Source organism: Dipodomys spectabilis, unplaced genomic scaffold (genome assembly GCF_019054845.1).
Source record: "Dipodomys spectabilis isolate Male_0828 unplaced genomic scaffold, ASM1905484v1 ptg000278l, whole genome shotgun sequence".
Taxonomy (NCBI): Eukaryota; Metazoa; Chordata; class Mammalia; order Rodentia; family Heteromyidae; genus Dipodomys; species Dipodomys spectabilis.
In genome coordinates, this window is record NW_024870955.1 from 795,223 (window position 1) to 821,933 (window position 26,711).

A 26,711-nucleotide genomic window follows, 5' to 3' on the forward strand; every position below is an offset into this window, starting at 1 on the left:
TGCCTTTCATCATAGGGACTCTTTACCGTTAGAAATGCATGCATACATGCATGGGGAAACATGGAGTTACTTGTTTTTTATTTTGCTTTTTTTTTTTTTGGCAGGTCCAGGGGTTGTACTGTGAGCCTAGGCACTGTCCCTGAGCTCCTTTTGCTCAAGGGTAGTGCTCTTTCCTTGAAACACAGCCCCACTCATGGTGAGTTTTTATTACTTTGATCCCTCAGAAATAAGAGTGTGTGGACTTTCCTGTCCTGGCTGAATTCAAACTGGCATTCTCTACCTCCCATACTCCTGATGAGCTAGGATTACAGGCAGGAACAAATGACACCTGGCTTTCTTTTCTTTTTGTTCTTTTTTTCATTGTGACAAACTGCAGTCTTCACAATGTCATCCTAATGGTTTGCATTTTGCAGTAAACTACCCAGGCCTGGAGTTCCAATGGCAGGACTGCCACGTACAAATGGAGGGAGATTTTGAGAAAGTCTTTCCTATTCATGTGAATGTTTAATGGAATATTATAAAAGTAACAATTGAATTTGCAGTTAGTTCATGATTGTTTTATAGAAGGCCACACAAAAAGTATTGGATTATGTCTTCCATTCTAGCTGTTTTTTATGATTCTCCCAATTAAAGACTACTGACTACTTTTACATTAATGCTTTAATAAGTATTCAACAATGAAACTTCATTAAATGGAGGCATAATTTAATAATAATTCATAATATGTATAATCTAATATCATCACACTGTCTCTCTCTCATATATATTGCAAACTACACATCTATTTATCTATCTATCTGTATCTATATCTATATCCATATCTATATCTACACCTATATCTATATCTATCAGCCACTACTATGGCTTGTTGCCAGGTCATCAGAACCGGTTGGCAGCTTACTTTGCCAAAGGCTTTTGTACTACAACTGATCCTTTCTTGAATTGGGCATTGTGGGCTGTGATTGCAAATCCCAGCATGTCCAAAATTTTATATGTGGAGTCAGAAGCCAATTTTTACACATTGTTTTCCTTCTCTGTGAAAGTCCTGGGTCTCAGTATGATGTATAATCCATATGCAAATAAATCCATGAGATAAGATGTAATAAATGAAATAAATGTTATATATGTAATAATACTAAATAAAATAAAAATATGGGTAATAAATGTCATATGGAGTAAACTCATGTATGTAAATAGATCTCATATATGAATATTATTTTTTTCAATGCTGGGGCTTGAATTCGGGCCCTGGAAACTGGGCTGAAATTCTTGTCTTCAATTATGGTGAGCTTCTTCTCCCCCACAGTGCCACAGAGTTACCCAGACCCTGAGTTGAAATCCCAGACCTGCCAGAAAAATGGTGCGAATTCCAAGCCAGGGCCTAAATTTAGTTTGGCCAGGCCAGGGGCTTGAACTCAGCTCTTGGTAACTCTTCCTCACCTTCGATCATCCTAGGCTGGGGTGTAGCCTCAGTACCCACAGCCCATCCTGAGATACTAGGACTCGAATTCAAATCTTGGGACTGGCAAAAAAAAAAAAAGGAGAAGTGCTGGGAAGGTAGCTCAGTAATAGAGTCCTTGCCTTGCATGCATAAGGCCATGGATTCGATTCTTCAGTACCACATAAGCAGAAGCAAGCCAGAAATAGTGCTATGGCTCAAGTGGTAGAGCAATAGCCTTGAGCTGAAGAGTTGAAGGACAGCACCCAAACCCAGAGTTCTGGCCCCAAAACCAAAAACAAAAAAGAAAAAAAGAGAGGGGGAAAAAAGGAGAAGGTTAAAACTATGAAGTATCAGAAGGCGGTTTTACATAGTTTTTTCCTTTACATTGCATCCATCCTGGGTCTAAATGACAGGGCTCGGAGAGTGTACATGACCTTGCACTGCTGAAGTTTGGTGGGCTATCTGGGAAGCGATAGCCCAAACCAGCAACCTAGGCCTGGGGTGTGAATCCCAGAACTCCCACCTATGAATCATGGGATATCCTAAGAAACGCATTCTGATATACATCCTTATGAATGGAATGTCGTAAAGTAACAATTACGTTAGTGTTTGATTATATTATAAAATTATACACAATAATTATACTACATTGAATAATTTTCAATTAATAGTTTGTTATGTATTCAACCATAATACTTCAATACAGGAAGGAATAATTTATTGATAATTTGTAGTAATATAATATATATAATTAAATAATATACAGACATCTCTGTCTTGTTTTATACACACACACACACACACACACACACACACACACACACACACACATATATATGTATATATACATATATATGTTACAATCTACATATCTATTTCTACTCTTGTCATTCCTGGAACTCAGTGGCATAATGCTCCCCTCGTATGTATGAAGACCTGGGTTCGATTCTACACTATTACATGCACAGAAATCCCAGAAGTAGTGCTGTTAAGCATTTGAGCACTGGCTTTGAGCATGAAAGCTTAAGGACAGTGTCTAGGCCCTTACTCAAGCCCCAGGACTGGCACCAAAAACAAGTTAGAATGTTCTGACTGCAGTTATAGAATTTATATAGGATTTCAAATACCTCATCACAGAGCAAGCTGGGTGTCTGAAACTGACGTCTGTCATCTAACCTGATTTAGCCAGAGGTCAACAGCTGCAGCCCAGCATCATGGAACCAGACACTGCTGGCTCACCCCTAGCTGTTCAGGGGGTAAGATCAGACACTGGGGGTTGAAAACTCAGCCGTGGCAGGAAGTCTGCTAGACTCTGAGCTGTGCCTCAAAGTGGTAGAGATCTAGCCTTGAGGAAAAGATCTTAGGACAGTACCTCCAACCTATGAGTGAAATCCCTGAGGATGATGACTCTCCCCACACAAAACACCCCTCTAAACTTTTAGATATGAACTTGTGCAGTTTGTGACGTGTATCTGAAAGAATGGTGATACTGATGAAAGCACCCTAATTCTAATGACAGTTTGTGGGATATAGCTATGTGATGAGTCCTTCCTGGGGTGCAGGGTGTCTTCTGGGTTGTTCATGGGGTATTGAGTGCTGAGTCCTTCACAGGGTGATATGTGCTAAGTCCTTCACGAGTTGTATTATTTCATCTGGTCCTTATAAGAGCTACACAAGTAAGGTGATTGTGCAGATGAGAAAGTTGAGGCTCAGATATGTCCCCAAGGCATGGCCAAATTTATATATGTACTAAACTCGAGTGACTTGTCTCCTGCAGACAATTGTTTTGGTTTAGGTTTCTCCATCATGAACCTTGAACTCAGAGCCTAGATGCTGCTTTCTTCTTGGGCTCATGGCTAATGTTCTACCATGCTGAGCCAAGGACCCACTTGCAGCAATGTGTCATGGCTTAGATGTCTTTAGCTGAGGTCTATCATTCTGCCTGCTCAGGAAGCTGAGGATCTCATTTAAAAACTATCCCAGATCATGGTCCAAAGTCAGCCTGAGCAGAAAATTCCTTGAGATGTTTATCTACAATAAACCACCAGAAAGCCTGAAGGGGCATTGTAGCTCAAGTGGTAGTGTGCTAGACTGAGATGAAGAGCTCAGAGACAGCACCCAGGCCCAGACTTCAACTCCTCCAACTTACAAGAAAAGAAAGAAAGAAACCTGAAGTGAAGTGCTGGGAATGTTTTTTAGGAGTAGACTGCTTTGTGTGTGTGAAACCCGGGGTTTGAATCCTCAGTACCACATCCCTAGAAAAAAAGCCTGAAGTGGCTGTGTGGCTCAAGTGGTAGAGTACGGTCCTTATATAGGAGAAAATCAGGTACTGTGGTTAGTTCCATAGTTCAATCACCAGGACTGGTGTATGTGTGTGTGTGTGTGTGTGTGCGCGCACACACACACACACACACACACACACACGGAGGCACCGTTGCCAATAATGAATCATTTTTTTGTGTTCACCTCCCTAATTGTCTACCAGAAGGACTGTTGAATTAATGGTAGCAGTTTGTTTCGACACTGAAACATAGTCTTACAAAGACAGGATTAGTGTAGGGAACTTGATCTGTCATGGCAGGTGGCACAAATGAAGGCTTCCAGTCAAAACAGAGCACTGGGGAGAGAGATAGCTTGGGGTACAAAGAGGCTTTTTTCTCCTAACCTTAACAGCCTGGGCACACTCATCCTCACTAATTGGCTTGGATGAATTGTTTGTTACCCAGATGCAAAGGATTGAAGCTTTTTGTCTGCCTGTTCCAACAATGAGGAAGATATCCTCCAGCAGCCTGGGGTATGGAGACCCCCTCAGGTTAACTGGGAATAGTGAGGGGAGCCCCGGAACATGCACTGTCTTGAATGCACACTCTGTGCTAAGAAATCATTCTATTCAAAGCAAATTTCCTACCTAGGTGCCTTTCTTCATAGCAACTCTGGATCTTCACCAATTCAAATACATGCATACATACACAGACACATACACACACACAGTTACTGACTCTTTTTTGGTTGGCAGGTCCTGAGGCTGGAACTGTGAGTCTAGACATTTTCCCTGATCTCCTTTTGCTCAAGGTAGCATTTTATTGTGTCTTAAACCATGATTAACCTAGGTTGGGATGCAGCTTTTACACCCACAGATGATCCAGGGATCCTAGGACCCGATTTCAATTCTCAGCACTGGCAAAATTACAGCAAACCAACAAAAATGGAGGAGGAAAAGGAAAAACCAGGTAATTTTACACAAAAGGTTTTGTTTTGTTTCCTTAACACTGTGACCCTCCTGGGTCTCAATGATTTGGCTTGAAAATTGTATGTTACCTTGCATGGATGAAGGCTGGAGGGCTGTCAATGAAGCGTGAGTCCAACCCAGATACCTAGGCCCTGAGATCAATCCTAGGCCTGCCACCTACACATGGCTGAAGATCTTAGGAAACTTGTTCCTATCTATAAGAACACTAATAGAATATTTGAAATGTACTAACTGAATTACTAATTAGATAGTCATTACAGTATAAGATTGCATGCAATAAATATAGTACATTGATTAATTCTTTGTTAAGTATTCTACTGTGATTAATTAATGGAGGCATAATTTTAGACCAAATAATTGGTAGTAATAGAATATGTAAAAATAAGATATAGACATCACTCTTTATATAGGGTTATACACTAGAATCTACATAAATGTCTGTCTCTCTCTGTATACCTTTGTAGATGCATATATATATATATATATGTTAATACACACACACATGCACACACACACATACACACACGCACACACAGCAATCTGAACATCTATCTGTTTATATATTGGCCATTCCTAGGCTTGATCTCAGGTACTCAAATTAGCCAACCAACTTCACTTGCATCAGACTGGTGTGCTAACATTTACCCTTTCATGAAGTGGACCTGTTAGACACTGAGTTCAAGTCACAGAACTGGCAAAAACTTAATCCTGGTGGAAAAGCCAATTGTCCCATTTGTTTTCCTTATCAGTGAAAGTCCTGGGCCTCAGGATTGATGTAGAATACATAAGCAAATCTATGTCTTATGTAATAGGATGCAAAAAATGTTATATATGTAATCATACTCACTCAAATGCATAAGAAATAAATAAAACATAAAAAAATGAATACACTAACCGCAACATGCAGTAAACATGTGCATGTAAATATAAATCATGTATTTAAAATGTATAGGAATATTATTATTGAATTCAGGCCCTAAGAACAGGCCTTTCTTTCTTATCTTCCAGCACGGTGATCTTCCCATCCCCCACAGTGCTGCAGATTTCCCCAGACCCTGAGTTCAAATCCCAGGCCTGGCAGAAAAAATGGCAAGAATTACAAGCCAAGGATCCTCATAATATTTTAAATATTTTTTATGTATGTATGTATGTATGTTGTTTTTTTTTTGTCAAGCACAGGGCTTGAACTCAGGTCGTGGCAATTCTACCTCAGCTTTGATCACTCTAGGTCTTGGTGCAGCCACTAGACCCACAGCTGGTGATGGGATCCTAGACACTCAGGCCTTTCAGGGAAAAGAATGAACCGAAAAAAATGTGGCCTTTTTACGTTTTCTCCCTTTGCACAGTGACCGTCCTGGGTCTGAATGACACTGTTGCAAATGGTACTTCACCTTGTATTGCTGAAGGTTGGCGGACTATTAGGGAAGCAATAGGCCCACGTGGCAACATAGGACCTGACCAACCAATGGCAGGAGATACTAAGAAACTGGTTCCCATCCATAGGAATAACAATGGAATCTTGTCAATTTCACAGTTGAATGAGTTGATCGTGAATGATGCTCCTATAAAATTAGACAGCATGATTTCACGAGTCTGATTTATTTTATTTAATATTTATGAAGCCTTAAAAGAATATTATTATTTACAGGAACACAATAATTTCAGGACACTGATTGATTTCATTAATAGTTTAATGATGAAAACAATAACATTAATTACATGGACACATAATAAATACCCAAGAATTGTTAGGAACGTAGTATATAGATCTGAATAATGTATAGACATCTCTGGCACTCTATAAAGATATATATTTATTAGTGTACTGTCATCTGCATGTCAATTTGTTCATATTTTGTAAACTCCTGGGCTCAATCTCTGTTCCTGGGAACAGCCTGTCAGCTCAATTTGCCCCAGGAGGGCTTGTTCACACTCACCCATTCATGAATTTGGCCCTGTAGGCCATGAGGTCAGATACCAGCACTCCCAAACAATGAATCATTGAGTAAAAAGCTGATGGTGACACGTTTTCTTTTTCTGTGAATGTCCTAGGTGTCAGGTATGAAGTGGAATACATATGCAGGCCTATATCCTATGTAATCAATGTAACCAATGTTCTATGTGCCATAATAGTCAATAATAAATGGTCAATATAAATAAAACAAAAATAAATAACATAACTACACCAAATGCAATATGGAGTCAACGTATGTATATAAATATAAATATAAGTCATATATGTAAATTGTACATGAATAGGTGGTGATCAATTTCAGGCCTAAGGAACAGACTTGAATTTCTTGACTTCAAGGAGGCCAGCTTCCCCTTCCTACACAGTACAACAGTGTTACCCAGACCATGAGTTCAAATCCCAGTCCTGGCAGAAAAATGGCACCTTTATAGTATGTGAGGTCCAATTCTTAGGTATTTCATTACTCCTCTGTTTTATGAATGTGATTGTTTAAATGCTTAATAAAGTATTAAATAAAATCGATTAGTGTCCTATAACATAATTGTGTATAATTTTATCCTAGAATCATTCAAGAACTGCCCATTCAATCATGACATACATCACATTACATTGGTAACCATATGGATAGGACAAGTTTCTGAGGATCTCCTGCCATTTGCAGGTGGTAGGACCAGGATTTGAACTGTGGGCTCCAGCTCCCACCACTTAAACCAGAGGATAGGGAACTCACTGGTCTGTCCAAGAACATCAGCAAGACCAATGATTAGGCAGGCACCAGTGGCTCTCAGCAGTCCTCTTTGCTACTTACAAGGCCTTGATGGGAGGATTATGGTCAAAGTCACCCTCAGGAGGAAAATCCTTGAGATCCCTGTCCAACTTCCGTGCCATCAAAGCCAGAAGCCCTGTGGCTCCAGTGGTAGAGGGCCAGCCTTGAGAAAAAGCAGCTCAGAGACTGTGCCCAGATCCAGAGTTCAAGGTTTGGGACTGGCAACAAACAGACAAAAACAACAATCTGTGCAGCCATCCAGTTAAAGCGGGTCTCTCTTTTGTCCCCAACTGAATGGGACAGAGTTCCCTGGGAAAAGGGCTGGGAGAGCCGCTGTCAACTTGACTCTGCCCATGCTGATTGCATCACAGGATTCTAGCCACACCTCCATTCTTTCATGTTTCTTTCTGACCAATGGGATACAAGAGTGGTGGCAATGCCCACATTCCAGGATTCCTGGTAGCACCAGGATTCCCTCTTTTAGTTTACACTACTACCAGCAGTTAAGGAAGGTATAGGTGGCTGAGTGGTGAGCAAGAGACTCAATGCAACTTTAGAGTATATTAGGAAATTGACATGCCCTAATCCCCTTCCTCCCTTCCTGTGGTGCTAGATTTCAAATTTCAGCCGGACTAAGGCCCTGACCTGGTGCCTGCCCCTGGTCCTCTGCTCTGGGCTCATATGTCTGAAATGCCGCTGACATCCCTGCTCGAACTACCTGCATCAGCTGCCAACAGCTTCTCCCAGCAGCACAGGTGAGTTGCCACCCCAACACCATTCCCAACCCGGGTCAGAAACGCCTCGGGGAGCACCCTGACCCCCTGTTTGTTTCCTCTCCCTGGCTCTGAGGAGCCACCTTTCTGTCTTGTGCATTTCTGAGAAAGAAACAATATATGCTCAGGCTGGGCTGAGCTCAGGTGGATCTCCTATCTGTGACAGGTATGTTCCAACAGACCTGGTCCACTGTAGTTGGGATGGTAGACATGTAGAGCCATGCTCAGTCATCAGTTTAGATGGATTATCACAAACTCTTAGTCCATGGCAGCTGATTCTTGACCACAGATAAAGCTCTGGGTAGGGCCGCAACCATCAGAACTCAGTCTCCTCACAGGACAGTTGTGAGGAAACAAGGGATTTATACAGAGGGATCTCTGGAACATGGCTAGGCACAGAGGGAGTGGCCTTCAGGTAAGGTTCTCGACAATTCTGTGAGCATATGACAGGCAGAAAAGGCTCAGGTGACTCCTGTTGTTAATGGGACAACAGGTGTGGGATTATGAAACAAAACATGGCTCTCTTTCATCATTACCCTATCCCCATGAGGAAGGGTACCCTTCACTGTGTTGAGTTTTGCAACTGGGGAAAACAAGGCATGGGGAAGTTGGGTGACCTATTTATGACCTCAAGTTCACAGGAAGGTCACCCTGACTTTTCTACCATGCTCCCTAGGAAAATGGGTGCTATTCAGTCCACTTCTTGTAGTGGGAAGTCCATTTCTTGTCAGTCATGGGGCTTGAACTCTAGGTCTGGGCGCTGTTCACGAGCTCCTCAGCTCAAGGCTAGCGCTCTACCACTTGAGCCCACAGCACCACTTCCAGTTTTCTGGTGGATCTTTGGAGATAAGAGTCTCACAGACTTTCCTTCCAGGGCTGGCTACGAACCATGATCCTTATATCTCAGACTCCTGCGTAGTTGGGATTAGAGTTCTGAGCCACTGGCAGAGGGCTTAAGTGTATTTCTTACTTTCTTTCCCCTCTCTCTCACATGAACTGGTTGAATGTGTGCTGGAGGAGGTGGCCCATTGTCCCCATGTGACTAGAACCCATGGTGGCCCTCTCATTCTGGAGGTAGGCTGTGGGTCCAGAGCTGTCTCGCTCAGCCTGTTGAAACAGCTCCATGACGTAAGCCCCTCTGTACCCTGGCTAGACCATGACTGTTATTCATTTTATATCCAGCCTTACTGGACTTCTTGTATTGTATTGTTTTCTACATCATTTTCTAGCACCTGGCCAAAATTCTGATACATAGTTACAGAATCAAAGGTAATGCCATCTTAAGAAATTTATTTAGGGGTTCTGGGAATGTGGCTTCATGGTATGGTGATTGCCTAGCATGCAGGAAACCCTGGGTTCAATTCTCCAGTACCACATAAACAGAAAAACACTGGAAGTGGTGCTGTGCCTCAAGTGGTAGAGTGCTAGCCTTGAGGGAAAAAAAAAGCTGAGGAATAATTCCCTAGTCCTGAGTTTAAGCCCCTGGACTGGCAATATAAAAAAATTATTCAAATATTTTTTCATTCATGTGAGTGTTTCTAATATATTTATAAGATGATTTCTTTGTTGCTTTGTATGTCCCCCCACCATGATATAACCCCTGCTTTCATTGTATTTAATGTTGGTATAATTTGTGGAGGGGAATGGAAAAAACAAATCGTTTAAATAGGGATACAGGTGGACCCATTGCAATAACGAGAAGTACAAGTCATTATGTTGAAAAACGAACTTTACAATTTTGGCGGGGGGGGGGGGGTGGAAAAGATGGGGGGTTGGTAAGGGATAAGAAGGGGAAACAAAGGAGGAGATAACAATGCTTGATAAGAAATGTACTCATTATCTTGCCCATGTAATAGTAACTCCTCTGTACAGTATTCTCACAATAAAAAAAACCATTTAGTTAGTAAATGCAAAATAAAAAAACCATACTTTGAATATGCAATTGCTCCTTCCATACTGACACCTGACAATAGTCTCTTATTCATGTACTTTACTTATATTAGCATACTTTGTTGAAAAAAAAAGTTTTGGTCATTAGGTCAAAGCAACTAATGCCAGGAATGTGCTTAGATGTCAGGTGAAGAATAATTCTGGAAATTCAAAGATTCCAGGATTTTGTGTGGTCATTGCTAATCACATAAAGAAGGATAGTCTAAGTGACATTTGGAAATCTTTTTGGTCAATCATGGTACCAAAAACACAGAGGCTAATTAACAGTTGTGACAGAAGAGAAGGAATAACTCAATGTAAAGAATAAATGATAGTAATTAAGGTGTACCAGAAACTGTTCTAGAGAACCATTTTTGGTTACTGAAGAACTAGTTATCAACTAAGCTTATTCCTCATTGCCTTTAGAATTCTAAATTTCTTAGGCTGGTTCTTAATCTCTGTGTGACAAATGTATCTCCTTCTATGCTGTTCTTACCTACTCAATCTCTTTTGCTTTCTAAAAATCTCAGTCTTTCTATATTTCTCTATGAACATTTCCTGATACTAAATACACCTATACAGATGGCAGAGGATGTTAATGTAAGGGTCCTATGAGTCATTAATGTAAAAACCTGGAAAAGGAAGACATATTTATTGCTACCTCAATTTTTCTGAAAAGCTGCAATGTCATCATTTGGTTCAAATTTTCATGCTTTGTCTACATAGTGTCATTCAGTGCACATAAATGCAAATATGAGCCAAGTGCTGATGGTTCACGCTTGTAAGCCTAGCTACTCAGGAGGTTGAGACTAGAGGATTGTGGTTCAAAACCAGCCTGGTCAGGATAGTCCATGAGACCCTTTTCTTCAATTAACCACCAGAATTCCAGAAGTGGTGCTGGAGCTAAAGTGGTAGAGTGCTCAACTTGAGTTGAAGAGCTGAGGAACAGTGCCCAGGAACAGAGTTCAATCTCCACGACCAACAAAAAGTAAAATGTGACTTTGAGTTTCCACAAAAGGAACGACAAGTTCAATAATCTTTCCAAGCAGAAAAAATAATTCCAAAATGATTCATTTTACCTACTTTTGCTGAGTTATTTAAGTTATGGCTTTTTTGCTGGACATATTCTCTTAAAAATTGTCAAACATTAGCTTTACAATAAACTTCATCTAATATTTCTTATTTCAAAAGAGAAGTCTATACAGTTGATATCACATAGATTTCTTACTATCTTAGTTCAATGACAACCCAGGCAGGAGAGTCTGTCAAACTCTTATCACTAATTAAACACCCAAAATCCAGAAGTGGAGTTTTGGCTCAAGCAGTAGAGTACTGGTTTTGGGGGCAGGTGGGCAGGAAAGGCAACAGTTCAGTGACAGGGTCCAGCCTCTGGGTTCAAGCCCCACAACCAGCACAAACTAAACAAACAAGCAAACAAAAGCAACACAGATATGTCTTTGGGACCCTCCTTAAAAGAGTACTCCTTTAAGAGAAGAGGCTCCTTTTGCTGACCATACTTACTGGATCCTGCTTTTTGGAATCCTTATTGCTATGGAGACCTCAGGACCAGACTAAGGAATTGATAACTGACTCCTGCAACAAGAGGATCATCTCAGAAGTGAAATATCCACGCATAAGGCACTTTAAAACTTCCATGTCTTTGTTTCTTTGCAGTAGAACACTTTTAAAGCAACGTTATTTCTTTTTGTTCTATGCTGGCCTTCAACTAGAACATTATTTCTTTTTGTAATACTCAACTAAAAGTTTACAGAAAAGTTTTATATGAGTAAAGAGCACACTCGAAACAGTCAGGGACAGAGTTACCTTCACTCCTTGGGATTGTTTTCTTGTACAGTAAAAAGGAAAGCACATATTAACTTGAACTTTGTCATTCCTCTATGTTTCGTTCCTCTCCTGGGATCAGTTTGCACATCTAGTAACCGTTACTTCCAGTAACAACCAATGGTGCTGCTTGAGGTATAGTGAACAGGATTCATCATAGGATACAATTGGATTCAAGAACTTGTCAATAAACGTAACACACCATCAGCAGAAGCAGGGACAAGGACCACATCATCATTTATATGGATTTAGAAATAGCTTTTAATAAGCTCCAATACCCCTTTATGATTAAAAGGTCTGAGAAGCTAGGAATGCATGCAACTTTCCTCAATATAATACAAAGTATGCGTATGACAAAGCAGGTACCTAACAGTGGACACATGAAGACATTAAAATCTGGAATGAAGTCTAGACTAAAACTCTTCTACACAGCTCTTTAAAAACCACTTGACCCACACCTATTTTTCTAATAAAACAATTGCTAGTACCAGAAAAGTCTTATTTATTTTGCCTGCATCTGTTGCTTAAAGTTTTGTGACAAGCTGGGCTTCTCAATGAACTCTAAAGCAGAAATGTTTGTCTTGGAGTCTGTGGATGCTTCAAACCTGTGTTTTAATTCACAATGTTACATTAAATGATTTAAGTGTTTTGTATCATTTCAAACGTCTGTGGTGTAATGAATGATCTTTGTTAAACATGTATTCTGTAAAGTACCATAGTCTTTTTATGTGTAGTGTAAATATATATATATTTGTATATATATATATATTATATAAAATACTTACACAGATTTGTGTGAAAGATGTGCAATAACAAAGGTATATGTATGGTTTTTTTTTTTTTTTGCAAACTGGACAGGAGTCGAAATGGGGTGTTTCTGTTTTCACAGAGGAGAATTACACATTTTTGCCTGCATATCCTCATCATTAGCATAAAACAATTTTAATGCTACACAAATCTTATGTGAAGAAATGACTGGTATGAACTCATTTTCTCTTGGGTCTAAAATAAAATAATACCTCTATGTGAATGAAGCCAGACCCAGTTAATGCTAGTCTTTCATGTGAAATATGAAGCTCCCGTGTTGCCTTTTTCTGTTGGTGTGATAACTAGTAATTGGTACATTCTCACTAAAGAGCTATTTCTTAACATAGACCATGTTAATGCTACACTACTGTTTAAAGGCTAATCTCACACCTTCTTAGCCATGAGTCTGGCTTAGAATGGACTTCTCTTTGCAATAACTTTTGGTCACTGGAAATCCGTGGCCTCCAGTTGTGTTTGGGTACCAATGACTCCATTGGCCCAAAGAGTTGAAGGGATGACTGGAATTTCATCTGAGACTGTGGTGAAAATCCTCCCAAGGCTAAGGGGGTCAAGAGGTGCTTTGGAGAAACTTGGCACCATTTGAAATTGAGTAGCCACTTGAGCCAAATATAAAATTGTATTTACAGCTGACAGACTCAATTTGAGCCTTCAAATTTGTGGTTATTCTATTGTAAAGTAATATGTTGTTTATCTAGCATTTATTAGATTTTTATGCATATGTATTTTCACAATGTGCTCCTCAGTTTGAATTAAATCAGATTTTGCAAACTCAAAAAATAATAAAATAAAATCTGGAGTGAAACAAGGATGTCCACTCTCTCTACTACTCTTCCATATAATAGTGGACATTCTAGCAAGAGCAATAGGCAAGAGAAAAACATAATGGGGATCCAAATAAGGTAGAAGTAAAATGATACCTTTGTACAGATGAAATGATCCTGTATTTAGAGACCCTATACCTACCTTCCTCAAGTTAGTAAAGGTGTTGCTAACCTTTAGCAATGTAGCAAGGGTATAAAACCCACAAGAATCAGTAGTCTTTCTTTGCTACCAACAATGGGAACATCCAGGTTGAAATCCAAAAAACAACCTCATATGTATTAGCCTCAAAATCAACTCAAATCTAAACAAAACAACAACAACAACAACAAAACTGGGAATTAATTTTACCAAAAATGTGAAGGACCTCTACTGTGAAAATTTAAAAATATAAAAAGGGAAATTGAAGGAGATTGAAGGAAATGCAAAATCTTTCAATGCTTTCACAAATAACATTGTGAAAACTTCACTTCTGCCCCCAAACAATTGACAATGCACTACCCATAAAAATCCCAACAATATTCTTCAATGCAGTAGAGAAAGCAATCCAAATTTAATATGAAATTAGAGAATTACAGATGAAAAAGTAGGTTTAGAAATGAACTCATGGGCCTATAGTCATCTTACACACACACACACACACACACACACACACACACACAAACACACAATGGAATTCTATTCACCCATTAGAAAGGATGACTTTTCACCAGTCTTAAGGAAAATGAAAGGCTTGGGAAAATTATGCTAAGAGAAAGAAATGCAGACGCAGAAAAATACAGGTTTCATGGATTCATTCATTTATGGTAGCTAGAAGGTGCCTACAAATCTACAAGTAAACAAGACAGATTCTACCCCTTCCCAGTTAGAATGGCCATTATCAAGAAAACTAATAATAGCAAACGCTGCCGTGGGTGTAGCCAATTGGGAACCTCCCTGGCCTGGCTTTGAACCATGATCCTCAGATCTCAGCTTCCTGAGTAGTAAGGATTGCAGGCATGAGCCACCAGCACCCGTCTCCAATTGGGAATTCTATTACACTGTTGGTGGGAAGTTAAACTTGTTCCACTCCTCTGGAATGCAGTATGGAGTTTCCTCAAAAGACTAAACATAGATCTCTCTTATGACCCCGTAATTCCCCTCATGGGCAGTAATCCAATAAATAAACAAGCTCACATTAACGCTACAAGCATAACCATGTTCAGGGCCCGGGCCCAGAGTTCAAGGACTGGAAAAAAAATGTTACCACTGCTGGTATTGGATCCCGAAAATATGAACTTTTTGACATAAGATAACAAACCATTCTATTTGCAGTAGCTAGGACAGGAATTAAATGTTGTGGGTGATAAAATGGCTTCTTTGTTGAATGTTAGGAAAAGATGTAGGCAGTCCAACAAAAGGGAGATTTTTTTTGGTCTTGGTCGAGGGGCTTTAAGTCTGGGCTTGTGTACTATCTCTGAGCTCTTCAACTCAAATGGAGATAAGAGTCTCAGGGACTTTCCTGCCAGGCTGGCTTTGAAAAGCAGTCCTCAGTTCTCAGCTTCCTGAGTAGCTAGGATTACAGCTGTGAGCCTCTGGCACCAGGCTAAAAATGGGGGATTTATAAAAAAGAAAATCCCCCTCTTCATCTATGTCTAAACCTCAGATATCACTATTAGAACACTTCACCCTCAACTCATTTCATCAGACATTTGTAAATTTTCTCTTTTCCTTCATGTGGGAATACTGCAGTAAATATCAACTCAACTGTGGGAATGGATCAATTGTATGGTATTTGCTAGCACATAAATCAGAAACTGTTACATCAAAACAAATGAAACCCTCATTTGGAATATTTTTTTCTCTTTTTATTACAAATCTGTGCTTGATTCCTTCCTAATGTGATATTGGACCTCGTAACTGAGTGATGACGTTTTCTTTCTCTTCAGCAATTGGCCTTCTCCTACATGTGGTCAAATATTTAAGAATGCAAAGATTTCCATTGATAATTCATTAAGCTGACCTCTAAGAAAATGCACATATCTGGAATTTGGTCTGCTGTCTTGTTCTTATATGCACAGGCTTTCTAAGATTTATTTGCTATACAAGGATTTGTATTTTCCAATCTTCGTGTGACCAATTTTAGTCTCTCTGATCAGTCTTTTGACCCTCTCGCTGAAGTCTTATTTCAGTCTGCCTCATAAAAATATATTAGTCATCAGATAAATGACTCTCAGCTTCCGTATTTTGCCTGACTTCATGTAGGCTGTGATAGTTGCCCTGAGTTGCTGTTCCTACTGGAGTTGTGTTTTGTTTTGTTTTTAGAGGCCTAGGATTACTATTCAAGGTAGTAGCTTCTCTGGACCCCTTTGATCCCCAGGCCTAGAGTCAATGGTTTTTTTTCCTAAAGATACAAAGAACAGCTGAATAAATTCCTGTTTTATTTGTCTCAAAATGAGGCAATCCGGCATCCTTGCAAAGCCATGGATAATCCAATGTAACCACTTAAAAAATGGTCTATCAAGATGGCTTTTCAAGGTTCATTTCCAAGTCACCAACATAAAACAGATCACATCCTTGGGAGCAGACTTTTGTAAGGAAGGTACCCCTTCCTTCCTTCTCTTATAATAGACCAAACCATAATATTCTGCAGTTGTGGTCAGCCTTGAGCACATTTTCCTTATAATATTCTGTAGTGTAAAAGAGGACCAACTATTAAAATAAAGGTGAAAATACTTATCTACTACACACTGATTTATCTTTTTTAATATCTGTTGTTATTTTCATTACTTCAAACATATGGATAATTTAAACTTGGGATTAAACCAGTGGCAAAATATTGATAGAAAAAACATTCAGTTTACCTTCATATATCCAATATAATACACTTAACCCTTTATGGAAAATTAAATCCAACTATAGAAACAATGGCAGGGATATAAAATAATCCTCAACTCAGAAATTCAGTCTCTCTAAAAGTATTTATTTGGTAGAAAACAATAAAATTTAATTAATGAATTTGACTTTTAAGTATCATCGGAAACACTCCTTATATACATAATTGTATATAATTTTACAGATGTCACCTTGGCAAGAATTTAACATGCATGTAGAAATCAAATTTCCACAATTTAAGCTAGATGAGAGGAGTCAAACTCTGATGTACTGTGTGGTGTGAATATTACCACAGCGCTTAACCCTTCCACCTAATACCAAGTCATGTGCAATAATTTATTATTTGATGTTAAGATGAGTGCGAAGTGTAGAAAACACTTTGAATTATTACATTAATTCGCAGAAATGAAACAATAATGATGTTATTCGTTTAAATTCTAATGCTTTTCAATTTTACAATTCATGCTATATATTATTAAACTTAGTTTCACTTTCTTTTCTATAGCTACTGAAATTAAAATTATATATTAAACATTCAATATTAAGAAATCAATATGTAACCTAATTTTAAAATGATATACTATTAAACTGTGATTTCAAGTATAGTTCCAACAAGTTGTGAGGTTAAAAAAACATTACTAGAATTATTAGTAATATTTTATAACTTACCAGCTTGTTATTTGTTTACTAATTGTGTCATTTTTTGTTCTTGGTCCACGTCATCTCTTCACCTTAATTATTTAGTTTTCTATTTTATCTCTATTGGTTTACTGATTGTACATTTTGTTTTCCCCTTTTAGTGACTGACATGAGGCTGAAAATCTGCATGCTAGTTTATTACTTCCTATGTTAAAGTCAAATTACTGCTCTCCACAGTTGTTTTACTCTTCTTTGTATAGTACAGCATTTCCCCACTCACATCTCCTGTACTGCTGCTTGCTATCATGTATTTTATGTTTTATATTTAAATTTTATTGTCAAGTTAATGTACAGAGGGGTTATAGTTACATAAGTAAGATAATGAATTCATTTCTTTTATAACTTGTTATCCCTTCCCCCATTTTTCTCCCTCTTCCATCCTAATGCCCCCTCAAGACTATTTCCAACGTATTGTCTTGTGAGTATCACTGTTGCATAAGTTCCCCCTTTTGTTCTTTGTCCTTTGTCTCACCGTTTTGCTTTTTCCCTTTCCCTTAACTAGTTCGGATCAACATATTTACAATATCCAGGGTATCAAAATCAAATACAGTTACTACAGAGGATAAACCATAGGTGTGGAAAACACAAAAGGATAAAAAGAAATCACATATTACATTTAGAACAACAAGAAATAACATATCTTGGAGATCATTTTCCTTGGAATCACCATACACCCTCATATGTACATAGCTATTGAGCTATTCTTCTCATCTACTAAGATTATCCTTGATGTACACAATAATGCTCCCCTATTACACAGTAATTCCACTTCTTGGCATTTACCCAAGTGATCACAAACAAGATCACACTAAAGCTACCAGAACAATTATGTTCATCACAGTATTATTTATCATAGCTAGGATAAAGAATCAACCCAGATGCTCCTCAGTAGATCAATGGATCAAGAGAATGTCACACACACACACATACACACACACACACACACACACACACACACACACACACACACACACACATGGAATACTATGCTTCCATCAGAACGATGATACCACGTCATTTGTATTGATATGGAAGATCTTGGGGAAAAATCATATTAAGTTATGTAAGCCAAACTTAAAGAAACATAGGTCCCATGGTTTCCCTTATTTGGAATTATTAGTTTACATCTAGGATAATCTCATGTATTTAAATTTGACATTTTGTTCTATGTTGAGCATACAACGTTATTGCTACCTTGTTTGTTATTTCTGCAAACAGGCAGGTATATTTAAAGAATTACGTTCATGTCATCCATTACTGAAGGAAGAATATCTAAAAGAGCAGCCCTTACAAGGAAGAACTACTCTTACTCATTTAGCTTCATTCCTATCTTAGGCCAGTGTTGTCCTCTGTACATTCATGTTGTACATTAAAATTGTATACTTGGTCATCCTGTATATTTACTATCTTCTACATTGTGACCTAAATGCCCCAGCAATTCCAGTTTGCTATACTTTAAAAAAAAATTCTCTCATAATGATTGAGGTTGGTGTGTGTGTGTGTGTGTGTGTGTGTGTGTGTGTGTGTGTGTGTGTGTGTGTGTAGTTTTACAAATATCAGAAGACAACATTTTTCTTCATTTAGAATACATCTTTCAGGTCATTGTAAGTTATGTCTAATTGGAGAAATCTCTTGCTATTTAAAAGATGAAACAGAAAAATATATTTGTGCATGCACACAGTTGCTTTATTAGTCTGTCGTTGAACACTTAACTTCTATTTATATCTGGGTGGCTGTTGTGAACAATGTGAATAACAAACAACTACAGATATATTTACGAGTTACCCAGAGAGAAATAATCAAATGATTGATGTGTCAGATGATATTTCAACTTTGCATTTCTTTAGAAAACTGCAAAGTACTTTCTACAATGAGAATACTAACCTGTATTTTGACCAAGAGTGTAGAAAATTTCCTTTTTTCACACTCTCACCAACATTATTACATTTTGAGTTTTTTAAGGGCAGGTTTTAACTATGTGCAGAAGAACCCCAGACTGGCCTTAGACTCAAATCCTCTTACTCCAAACTGCTAAATGCTTGGAATTATAAGCCTTTTCCACCACACCTGGTTCCTTAGATTTTTTTTATAAGATTTATAATAGTTATGAAGTAGTATCATAGTAATTTTCAATTGCATTTCTCTAATGACTTCTCTTCACAAAGCATTAGCCCAGCATAGAAGTGGTATTAAAAACTACTTTGTAAACACACTAGCACTTTTCAGGGCTTTTTGGAAAACATGTCTATTCAGAACTTTTGTCCATTTTTAATCGTTTCTTGTTAATCTCATCTTTAATCTCTCTATATAAAATCAATACTTAATTCAATATAGTAGAAAGGAAAAAATTAAGCAACTCCTAACATTTTTCAATTTTCAATAATATATTGTTTAAATCATTTTCTGTTTACACTTAAGACTATATAAATAAATTTAGTTAGACCTTTTACAAGGCTATATGTATTTTATTTGTGTTTCGTTCATGACTTTTTCCAAAGCTTGTGTGTCTAATTTTTCTAGGTTTCTTTCAGTCTCATGTAGTTCAGATTTCAAACTGAAGTATAAATTGAAAAACGCAAAAAAAAAAAAAATAAAAACAATAGAGTTCCTCTCATCGGATGATGTCTCTACAAGTATGAGGAAAAAGTTCTATCTTCTATGGACCTTTGTTTGGCTATCAAAAAGAGAATTAATTCTTCTAGGTCTTCCCTATTTTTTCAATTTAACTTAAATGATGTAAAACACAATATACTACTCAGAGACTTTTACCTTTTCATCAGTTTTGCACATTTTCATATTGACTTCACCTCAGTCTACAACATTCCTTCATTATTCTGTCCCTGATGTTTTTATACTGCCAAGACATAATAAAACCAGTTTGATTTACAGCATGAGAAGGTATCCACCTGGCTGATTTTGAAGCAGAGCATGGTCAATAGAGAACAGTCTTTCTGCTTTTCTCATTACATGTAATGGCTTCTGTAATACTTATTGCATTCTATTTACTATTTAAAAAAAAACTGCTGGCTAGTTTGTGATCATTTGGTTAAATACCCCAAAGTGGTATTGCTGGATCATAGAGGAGCTCTACATGGAGTCTTTGGAGGAACCTCAATACTACTTTCCAAAGCTGTTGAACAATAGTACAATTGAACAATGGTAATGCATTAAGGTTCCCTTCTGTCCACATCCCTTCCAGCATCTGCTGTTATTAGAGTTCTTGATCATAGCCATTCTAACTGGGGTAATATGGTATCTCAATGTTGTTTTGATTTGCATTTCTTTTATGGCTAGAGAAGTTGAGCATTTCTTCATGTGTCTATTGGCCATCCTCCTTTCCTCTTCAGAGAAGTTTCTCTTTAAGTCTTTAGCTCACTTATTTATTGGGCAGTTGTTTCTTTGAGGATTTGTCATTGGGGGATTTAATATTTTTGAGTTCCAGGTATATTTTAGATATGAGACCCTGGTCCGTTACCAACACAACTATGATTATTGCAGCATTATTTACCATGGCTAAGATATGGAACAAACCCAGATGAAAGGATGAAGAAAATGTGATATATATACATATATCTATGCCACCATGAGAAAGAATGACATTGCCCCATTTGTTAGGAAGTGGAAAGACATGGAAAAAATTATATTAAATGAATTAAGCCAGGCCCCAAAAAACATAGGTCCCATGGTTTACCTTATTTGCAATAACTAGTATATATCTGAGACAAGCAGAAAAGGTCAGATAAGTTGATGTTAGGTGAAATGAACCCCAAGATAAGGATTCATTTTTCTTTCTTTATTGCAATTGTTTCGAAGATATTTATAAGATATTTTTTTGTTGATTTGTATGTCCATCCCCCATGGTATAACCCATGCTTTCACTGGATTTGATGTTGGTATAATTTGTGGAGGGGAAGGGAAAAAACAAATCGTTTAAATAGGGATGCAGGTGGACTCATTGCAATAATGAGATGTACAAGTCCTTATGTCGAAAAACAAACTTTACATCTTTGGCGGGAGGTGGGGGGTTGGTGGGATGAGGGGTTTGGGGGAGATGGGAAGGGATGGGAACAGGAAACAAAGAGGAGGCAACAATGCTTGATAAAAAATATACTCATTATCTTGCCCATGTAATTGTAAGCTCATTCCTAGAAGTTTATGTTAAGTTTTTCACATTTTATTTCTCTTAATTCTTAAGAAAACATTTGCTATAATTCTAATATTATTACCATTTTAGTGTTAGGAAATATTGTAATTAAAGGCACTAAGTGCAAGGCCCAAAGACACACAGTGGGGAAGGAAATGAGTCAAAATTTCCAAAAGTCAGCAATGAAAACAGTAGGTAAAATCCTCTCCATTCCCTTACTCTCTTAATTCAATATTCATGTTGTCCAAGAAATAATAGCATAGCAATTATTGCCAACAGTAATCGTTTTCTGTCACATTTTTCTTCAACACAGACTGTGTTGGTGACATTGGGTTATCATGCTCAGACCTCAAATTGAGGTCTAAAGAGAGACAAATTTCTTCTGTTCCACAGTTCCAGTATACGTTTTAAAAAGTACTAAAATTATCCAGTAGCTGGTGGCTCACGCCTATAATCCTGGCTACAGAGGAAGCTGAGATCCGAGGATTGCACTTCAAAGCCAGCCCAGGCTGTAAAGTCTATAAGACTCTTATCTCCAATAAACCACTAGGAAAGCCAAAGTGGCACTGTCGCTCAAAGGGTAGAGCACTCGCCTTCAGCTGAAAGGCGCAGGGACAGCGCCCAAGCCCAGAGTTCAAGCCACATGACCGATAAAAAAAAAAAGGATTAAACTTTTAAATACCATAACTTACTGTCTTTTAAGAATCCAAAAATGAAATAAATTCACATATAATCACTCCAAAATGCTGTAAAAGCTGGAGATGATAAACAAGCCTCTATGAAGTAAATTTTCTTCTACTTTTTAAAGTATTCTGAAAGCCTTGTGCTGGTTGGTCATACCTGTAATCCTGTCTACACGGGTATCTGCTCAGGAACCTGAGATCTGTGGATAACCGTTGGAAGCCAATCAGGACAAAAATATTCATGAGATTTTTTTTTAATTAATGAACTAGCAAAGAGCCAAGAATGGAGATGTAGCTTATATAATAGCTCATCAACCTAGAAAGGAATAGCTTAGAGAGACCTTGATGCACTGAATTCAAACTCTGAGAATGAAAATGAGCAGGCACGCACACACACACACACACACACACACACACACACACACTCACACACACACGCACACACACACATTTATTCAAAATATATTCATATCAGTGTTTTCATTAAGTTCTTTGTTAACGATATTATATGGGTAAAATAGGGGTAATATTCTCTTCCATCCCAGAACATTTTTATGTTTTTTATTATAAAAGTACTGTACAGAGTGGTTACAGTTACATGAAAAAGGTAATGAATACATTTCCTATCAAGCATTGTTACCTTCTCCTTTGTTTTCCCCCACCATCCCTTCCTTCCCACCTCCACAAGTACACTGCCCTGCCCCCACCCCGCCTAAATTGTAAAGTTCGTTTTTCAACGTACTGTCTTGTGCATCACATTGGTGCAATGGGTCATACTGTATCCTTATTTAAGCATTTTGTTTTTTTCCTTTTCCATACCCAAATTAGAGAAGTGTATATACAAGATGGAGGTACACCAACATCAGATACAGTGAAAACAGGGGTTTAACTGTGGGGGATGCACATATAAAAAAATCACATTGTACATTATAAATACATTAGAAACAACAGAAACAAATAAAAAACCACTTGTGTCCCTATCTTGGGGTTCATTTACCTTAACATCATCTTATCTAGTCATATGCGCATGCTTTTGACCTTTTCTCTTTTTTTAACTGTGAAAATACCATACAGAGGAGTTACAATTACCTGGAAAAGGTAATGAGTACATTTCTTATCAAGTATTGATGCCTCCTCCTTTTTTTCGCCTTACCATACCTTCTTTGTTTATCCCAGACATACATTAGTTATTGCAAATAAGGGATACCAAAGGACCTATGCTTCTTTTTTTTATTGTGAAAATAGCATACAGAGGGGTTACAATTACATGGGCAAGATAACGAGTACATTTCTTATTAAGCATTGTTGGCTCCTCTTTGCTTCCCCTTCCCATCCCTTCCCATAATCCCACACTTCCCCCACCCGGTCCTCCTCCCCCCAAAGTTGTAAGGTTCATTTTTTTACATAATGACTTGTACATCTAATTGTTGCAATGGGTCCACCTGTATCCCTAGTTAAACGAATTGTTTTTTTTCCCTTCCCCTCCACAAATTATACCAACATCAAATGCAGTGAAATATGGGTTATACCTTGGGGGAAGGACATACAAAGCAACATAGAAATCTTCTTATAAATATGTTAGAAAAATTGCATGAAAGGAAAAAAACAAAAAACAAAAAAAAACATTTGAATACTTATATTGGGGTTCATTCCCCTAACATCAACTTATCTGAACTTTTCTGCTTGTATCAGACACATACTAGTTATTGCAAATAAGGAAAGCATGGGATCTATGTTTCCTTGGGCCTGGCTTACTTCACTTCTTTGGGCCTGGCTTAATTTACTTAATATAATTTTTTCCAAGTCTTTCCATTTCCTAACAAACTGGGTGATGCCATTCTTTCTGATAGAGGAATAGAAATCCAGTACACACACACACACACACACACACACACACACACACACACACACACACACACACACATTTTCTTGATCCATTCGTTTAGTGTGGGGCATCGGGTTTGGTTATGTAGCTTAGCTATGGTAAATAATGCTGCAATGAACATAGTTTTGCTAGTAGTTTTAGTATGGTCTTGTTTGTGATCATTTGGGTGAATGCCCAAAATGAGATTGCTGGGTCTTAGGGGTGCTCTATGTAGTCTTTTGAGGAACCTCCATACTACTTTCCAAAGCCTTTGAACAAGTTTAAACTCCCAACAACAATGCATTAAGGTTCCTTTCTGTCCACATCCCCTCCAGCATCTGTTCTTTTAAAAATCTGGAATGCTTCACGAACTTGCGTGTCATCCTCAGTCAGGGGCTATTCTTCTTTTTATTGTTCCAATGTTAGTGTATGTGCTACCGAATTGAGCACAGAACATTTTTTATATATAAAGTGTAATTGATTTTCTTAAACTAGACAATTCCACAAAAATTAAATTCAAAAGAATTGTCGTGAAATTTTAGAACAATGTATTTCTTACATAAGAACACTTTTAAGAATAAAGTCAAGTTTGACATGTCAAAAACAAAATAATTCCAGTTATTTATTGTTCAACGGATGTGTAGGGGGAGGAATTCAATTATTCTGTACAAGGAACCTGTCATAATGAACACTATAGATAGTGTTAAGGTTTGTTAAAAGTTTTAATGTTTTAAATATGTTTAATTGTGGGAATTTGCTCATATATGCCAAAATTAAGACTATTTAGCAGATTGTAAAACATTTCCATAAAGCATTTAAGATTCATGGTAGCAGTCATATACTACTAAGTATGTACATTTCAGAGTTTATAGAAACTTTACTAATGAGAAGTTGCAAAGTGTTTGTGTAAAGAAGCAGAGTGAAGATTTAAGATATTAACTTCACAGTTTCTGTCAAAATTTAAGGGCTTCCTTACTTTATATGTTAGTGAGGAACAAATGATGGTAGAAGCCATATACAAATGATGAGATGAACCATAAATAATAATCTTATTGGATAACTTTAAACGCTACTCATAGCCTATAAAATTCTTGTTGAACATCATAGACTTAGACAGTTTTAAATGTACAGCAATATAAGAAAATAATAAATCGAATATGTAGTACATTTCAAATACTGGAAACAGTGGTAAATGTTTTGTTTTTTATTTTATTAATCATTAATATTTATGTATTGGTTTTCCTTATTTGTAGCATTGTTTTCCTTGTTGTAATATAATACAACTTTTTGTAAGCCATCATTAAGAAGTACTTTGAGAATGTTATTGAGATGGCTACATCGTTTTTTATAGGTATATGTGAATTTACAATGAGCAAAATTAGTAAGAAAAAAATATTGATTAAAATTTTATCAATTAGAATCTGAATCAGGAGTGTTGATAAATGTCCACACCTAAAAGCATAGCCCTAGACTGAAGCACTAGTGTTACAATCTTGAGCACACAAAAGTGAGACTGTGTTTTGTTTTGTTTTTCTTTTGTTTGGTTGGTTGTGGGGCTTGAACTCTGGGTCCTGGTTGCTGTCTCTCAGCTCTTCAGCTCATGGCTAGTGCTACTACTTGAGTCACAGCACCTCTTCCATCTTTTTCTGCTTATGTGGTGCTGAGGAATGAAACCCAGGACCTCATGCATGCAAGGCAACACTCTACACTGAACCACCTTCCCAGCACCCGAGAGACTGTTATAAAAAAATCATCTAAATAATATTTACTTTCTGCTTTGGGTTATATAATGAAATAAAGAATATCTTTTTATGTTTTCTGAATGGTCATACTTCTAAATTTATATTAAATTCAGCCACTTTATCCTTTTCTTTTTTCTTTCTTTTTTCAATTTTTTAATTTTTTATTGTGAAAATACTGTACAGAGGGGTTACAATTACATGGGCAAGATAATGAGTACATTTCTTATCAAGCATTGCAGCCTCCTCCTTTGTTTCCCATTCCTATCCCTTCCACTTTATCCTTCTCAAAGTCATGTAATATCTCTGAGAGTTTGCTTCTGTAAATATTGTTTTTGCATTGATAATTTATTCTGAGTCATTTTTATTTTTTTTTAATCAAAATCACTTTATATTTTATAGTTTTTATTGTTTTTTTTAGTGTGAAAATACCAGACAGAGGGGTTACAATTACATGGGCAAGGTAATGAGTACATTTCTTATCAAGCATTGTTGCCTACTCCTTTGTTTCCCCTTACTATCCCTTCCCATCTCACCCCCTTTACAACCCATTCCCCCTCCCCTTTCCCCAACCCGAAGTTGTAAAATTCGTTTTTCGACATAATGTCTTGTATATCTCATTGGTGCAATGGGTCCACCTGTATCCATATTTAAAAAAAAAAATTTCCCTTCCCCTCCACAAATTATACCAACCTCAAATACAGCGAAAACAGGGGTTATACCATGCAGGAGGGACATACAAAGTAACAAAGAAATCATCTTATGAATATGTTAGAAATAATTGCAGGAAAGAAGAAAATTTTGAATTATTATCTTGGGGTTCATTTCACCTAACATAAACTTATGTAACAATTTCTGCATGTCTCAGACATACACTAGATATTGCAAATAAGGGAAACCATGTTTCTTTGGGCCTAGCTTACTTCACTTAATATGATTTTTTCCAAGGTTTCCATTTCCTAACAAATGGGGCAATATCATTCTTTCAGATACAGACATAGAATTCCATTGTGTATATATACATTTTCTTGATCCATTCATCTACTGAAGGGCATCTGGGTTGGTTCCATATCTTAGCTATGGTAATG

The 26,711-nt window shown here is 37.5% G+C and overlaps 1 non-coding gene across 1 annotated transcript; it reads right to left on the minus strand.

The window, feature by feature from the left end:
• Positions 1–24,232: 24,232 nt before the first annotated feature.
• LOC122126446 lies at positions 24,233–24,334 on the minus strand. The gene has a single exon (XR_006150932.1). It is a non-coding gene; the product is annotated as a U6 spliceosomal RNA (small nuclear RNA).
• Positions 24,335–26,711: the final 2,377 nt, after the last annotated feature.